Below are 5,697 nucleotides of genomic sequence, written 5' to 3'. Positions count from 1 at the left end.
CTTTCTTTTTAGTTCACATGTTTTTCCTGAATAATTGCAGGAAACAAAGCTTGCCTTGAGATTTGATTAGAAGTAGTAAAAAAGTATTAAATATCTGAAATGTTGGTTTATCCCATGTAACACAAGGCATCCATTGAACTAGTCAGAGAACAGAAATAGTAGAATTACTTTCTGAAGTCAGGCAGCAACACCTTTACAAACAACGATCCGAGGGCTGGAGCCCCTCTCCTATGAGGACAGGCTGAGAGAGTTAGGGCTGTTCAGCCTGGAGAAGAGAAGGCTTAAGGGAGACCTTCTAGCAGCCTCCCAATACCTGAAGGCGCTACAAGAAAGCTGAGGAGGGACTTTTTACAAGGGCAGGTAGTGAGAGAACAAGGGGTAATGGCTTTAAACTGGGAGAAGGGAGATTTAGACAAAATATTAGGAAGAAATTCTTGGCTGTGAGGGTGGTCAGACACTGGAACAGGTTGCCCAGAGAAGCTGTGGATGCTCCTCCCTGGAAGTGTTTAAGGCCAGGCTGGATGAGGCTTTGAGCAACCTGGTCTAGTGGAAGGTGTCCCTGCTGATGGCAGGGGGGTTGGAACTGGATAATCTTTAAGATACCTTCCAACCCAGACCATTCTATGAGTCTAGGATTCTAAATATTTTGCCATATTTGCTGAAAACGTGCAATTTCAGTATTTCTACCAAAATTTTTTATTTTCTTGTAAAAAGCAGACCTTACGGCTGTACCTGTGAACTTTGCCATTGTGAATATTCTGCAATGTGTACATGTATCCCTGCATAAGTACAGTGCAACACGTCACTGCCTGCAGAGAGGTTTTTAAGTGCGCAAATCAAGGCAGAACTGCTGCCAGTACGGAAAGTGAATCCTATGAACTTCCATCTGGTGATGTTGCAGGTTGTGCGTCTGCCAGTGATGCACATGGCACGCTGGACACCACTGAGCTCTCAACCAGCTTGGCCTGGGGAAACTTAGAATATAAATGGAAGGGGCTGCTACCTTTTTAGTTGTATATGTTGTTTTCTATCTGCTATAGCACCGGCCAAGCTAAAAACTAATGTAAGTGTGAAAGTGCAACAACCTGTTAACTTCTGCACTTCAGAACCAAAAAGCAAGAAAGGAAAACCTCAAGAAAATGCAACATTACACTTCAGCCTGGATTTTGGCACCAATCGGATCAAGAAATGACCCTTACCTCTTCCCCAGCGTGGCTTTTAAGCATTCAAAGCACAACTCCCAGTATGCTGCCTGAAAAGCCCAGGCATAAAGTTTATCCTTTAATTTGAAGCTTTGTCATTTGACCAGAGGGAGGTAATCAGGACAAGGCTCTGGACCATGCTGCTCAAAACATGACAAAAGACACACCAAAAATCTCCAAGCTGGCTGCATGAAGCAATTAAAGTAGTGTTTACAATTCCATGACAGTTAACATGTTGGACTGACCTTTCATTTACTGTTTAGTACTGAACATTAAGCTGCAAAATTACTCATGCTTTGCATTTAGTACTGGCATCAAAACTTCACAGCATTAGCTATTCCCACGGCGAGACACGTGTTCCCTCTGCCCAGCTGTGCATGTGCTTTTTTAAGCATTGTATTCGCTATTTAACATCACTTCCACAGGTTATATCCATCCCTTAACGTGAGGAATTATTGGTAACACTGCTCCAAAATGTAAAAAGCATATGCAAAACGTCCAGGGTAACACAGCTGGTAAAATTAAGTCCCTTCCTTACATGCTGGGAGAGATAAAAAGGGAAGGCTGGTGTGTGCCCACAGGTCCCCACGGCAGCTCCCAGCCAGATGGCAGAAGGGAAGTACAGAAGCTACAGAGGAAAAGTTTCCTTGTTTACTCTCCTTCAAGCTACTTGCACCAGCATAAAGGGAGGCACAAAATGCATTTCAAGAGCCTGGCAGCCCACTGGTAGTCATATTCTCTCCAAAATGGGCAACTTTCCACTCTGCCCACTTGGGCTGAACTTGGGCAGGAAGGGCCTGGAGTTTCCATTCCCTGGGGTGATGCTCTCATGGAGAGGCTACAGATGAAAGCAAGAGGTTAAGCCTCCAGCAAAACAGCTTTGCCAGTGTGCTTTTGACTCTTCTTAGTGCTATGACTCAGTAAAATTATGGTTATCTCTATCTTTGGCTGTAATTCCTCTAGTCAGACAGTTGGCATGCCAAAGACTTCACATTTTGACAGCGGATTTTCGGGTCAGAGGTGGGCAGCCCAACACAACATCCCCATCCAACACAAACACAGGTCTTTTCCATTCACACCCTGTGCTCTTTCCAGCGCTCACTTTCCAGCCCCCCAGCTGTGGGCACTGCACCTCCAATACTGATGAACCTCACTCCTCACCCCTTCTTCACCTCTGCCTGGAGGCTTTTTCATTACACATTTCTAAACCTCTATTTGTTACATCTTTTTTGAGACAGAGTGATGGGGACTGCAAGTGGACAGTCTGTGAATACCAGAATAACATTCAGTTCACATCCAGACCGGAACACTAATAAATACAAATATATTAAGCAATTTTTTTCATATTCATAGGGGCTATTTGGATCTAAATCTCTATTTTCTGTATTGCAACTGAAGTTATTTGGCTTATTTTCCCCCAGTTCAAATATCCCCATAGCAGATTCAAAAGGGAAAATTTTCAAAGGCTGCTCAGCATGCTAATTATGATAGAATCGCTGCTGATCTGATCTTGCCTGCTTCTTTTTTAGCATTTCTAGACAGGTGTTTTGTGCAACCAATATGCCAGCTCAATGGTCAAAATTATTAAGAGATTGCTGATAGAAGGCAACTCAGTGTGACTGAAGGCAACTCAATGTATTTTAAAAATCAGTATCATTTCTTAAATAAAGAAGCAGCCTACCAAACAAGGTTGAAATTGTATTTAATGCACATTTTGCTTTTAACAGCAATTTGCCAGTTCAAACAGCATAGACCTTACAATGCTTAATTAGTGAAGAGGTTATAGTGCTTATAAAGTTGTATCTAAAATATACCGTATTCATTCTCTATTGAACAACATTTTAAAGACAGTCTAATGTTATGATTACACGCTATACAGTAGCAGCATGTTCACACCACTACAGTTAAGGCCGTGTCAGCATACTCATCATAAACCTTTTTCAGGGTTTGAACATACCAGCCATAAAATTACAACATAGTTTGAAAAAATACGACGTCCAAGATGTGACTCTTGTATCAACTTTAGTCAAATAAGAATAACAATAATAAAACACATATAATAAAGGACTCCACCCAAATTTATTTTGGATGATTGCTGCCTTTGCACAACATGCTCAAAATTTCCAAAATGAAATTTAAAAGAAGTTAGTGGACAGCGCAGTCTAATCAGGTTCAGATGAATCTGAGTGCAAAGTGTTGTAAAGTGGGTGCCACAGATGCACAATAACCACTTCTGACATACTGCACATTTTAACATACACAAGGCTTCTTCTGTGTAAATATTTAGACTGGCAGGTAAAAGCAGTTGTACAATCAAATGAATAATAAAAACTACTCAACTCCAGTTGCGTACACTTATTGGTCATAATGAAAGTAAACTGTTTACCAAGTCAGCACAGTGGCTACTGAGGTACCATGTTATTCCATGCAGTTAGGATAAGAAACATCCAAATTCTTATTCAATTCATGCTCTGGTAATTCATCGCGCTGCCCACCAAGCTGAAGCCATTTGTTTAAGTAAAGATGCTGGACAAGGCCCAAATACTGTATGGAAAGGGACCCAACAACTTCCTCAGCAAAATGCCAGAGCCTACCTAAAGCAACTCACCCTTAGTTCATGTCCGAACAGTTTCTTGGTTTTATTAATAAAACGCTTCTTACTGCCGTATGGTTTGATTAAAAGAAAATCTCTAGTCAGGGATCTACTTAAACATGTTCTACCTCTGCTTAAAGCAAAGCCCCTCTCTAAGTGCTTTCCTGACACATTACCCAAGGACAGTGCGCTTCACGTGTCGAATTGTCATGGAATCGTGACAAGCTGAGGAAACTTTGTGGAGCTGCAGAACCAAGCTCATTTGCTTATTTACTACTTTTACACTCCTTCATTCAAGAAATTTTCCTTTTGTGACCACCTCTTTCATTACAACGCTTTTGGAAGCACTCCATTGCATACTTCTCAGACTTAGAGATGAGCATGTAGGACTGAAACAGAGTTGCCTATTTCAAGTCTCGTGTACAACACATACATACATTTATGAATAAAAACTTGTCTGAACATCTATTAGTTCTTTGGACCAACTCCAGCCTCGCTAGGTGACTGTAACATGTCTTATAAACCTTTCATGGAAGATTTAAAAAAAAACATACTTGAAGACAAAAAAGGAAAAAGAATACATTAAAACATCATCAACACAGAGACAGAGGGGAGAAAACAAAGTGGAGACATTCCATGCCAAATTGACTGCCAGCACAGGTTAGCAGTGTCCTCTTGAAGTCTGCTTTCTTGCACAAGTTCTTTTATCTCATGGTCTTAAAAGGGAGCTGCAAAGCCAAGAGGAAATTCCACATATGCCCCCAAATATGGGTCACACACTAAAATCCTTCATCTCAAGAAGGGCACTAATGAGCACACAGCCTGTTTCAGCTCTCTGTCCTACCAGACTTTCTGTGCAGAGCGACCTGTAAAATCAGGGTAACAGTATTTCTCTACCTCAGAAAACTGCTATGAGAACAAATGCATCTATGGTTGCCTGGAAGATAGTCACAGCAGTAAGGGCTGTAACAGTACCTAAAATGCAGCCTTGCCTCCTTCTGCTGATCCCTGCAAACAGAGCAGGTAGTAGACAACAACTATCAAGAGTAACATTGGTAATGGAGAGTTTCATGACACTATATGGTAGTGGCTGATTTAGTTTAGCTGCAATTTAGTTTAGTTTAGGGTTTTTTTTATATAAGGGATCAACACAAGTCAGCTTAAAGGAATGCACAAGAGTGACCCGAATTGCTTCCCATTAACACAAGTAGCTTCAGAACCTGTCCACATCTGCTGATGATCCACAGAAATTCATATACAAACACCTGTACTGGTTGTACCAGAGGAAAAAATAGTGGATTTCCAGCTTTGGTGTCTATTTCTGTATTCTGTGACACTGGGCAGGTACCACAGACCAGTGAAATGATACGGCAATAACCCATACAATCCCTATTAAGTTTCCTCACCTGTGATGTGTGCAAGAGGAATGATACAGTGTGTTAATAGGCAGAGATCAGTTACTTACTGCATCAAAGCTCACCTGTAATCCATGAATTTCATAAAGATATTACAGGCTACCATAATGGACAGATAAGATCTTCATTCCTAAATTCGAATCCTGTCTTTCACTGAGCTATTAAGAACAAATTCCTCAAAACTTTCAAGGTAAAGTGAAGTAGAAGTTTCAGCTACAGAAACATAGTGCAAAGGTTCAGTTTGGCACTGCAACATCATGGACAGTCAAGAACTTACGGTAAACTCAGTTTAGATTTGGAAAAGAGAATCCTATAATTGAACCAATATTGTCAAATGTATTGCATACTATTGTAACTTCACAGTAATCAAAATCAGACATCAAGGTTTCTATAGAAGCAGCAATCACAGATTGCAGAAAGTGTACCACTCAAGGGAAAAAAATTGCATTTTGGCAATTTCATAGTTAAGTGTTCCTTTTGCTCTTCC

At 40.8% G+C, this 5,697-nt stretch overlaps 1 protein-coding gene across 3 annotated transcripts in view; it reads right to left on the bottom strand.

The window, feature by feature from the left end:
* Window positions 1-5,234: 5,234 nt before the first annotated feature.
* The window catches only part of INSIG2 (insulin induced gene 2), a 7,331-nt gene continuing 6,868 nt past the window's right edge, over window positions 5,235-5,697 (bottom strand). For all 3 annotated transcript variants that reach the window (XM_010176721.1, XM_029087153.1, XM_029087154.1), the window contains one exon: window positions 5,235-5,697. This exon is cut by the window's right edge and continues 114 nt beyond it. The gene's annotated coding sequence lies outside the window, so the exon portion shown is untranslated.

This window comes from Antrostomus carolinensis, unplaced genomic scaffold, assembly GCF_000700745.2.
Source record: "Antrostomus carolinensis isolate BGI_N321 unplaced genomic scaffold, ASM70074v2 scaffold4401, whole genome shotgun sequence".
In the NCBI taxonomy this organism is placed as follows: Eukaryota; Metazoa; Chordata; class Aves; order Caprimulgiformes; family Caprimulgidae; genus Antrostomus; species Antrostomus carolinensis.
This window is presented reverse-complemented; position numbering and strand designations above follow the sequence as displayed.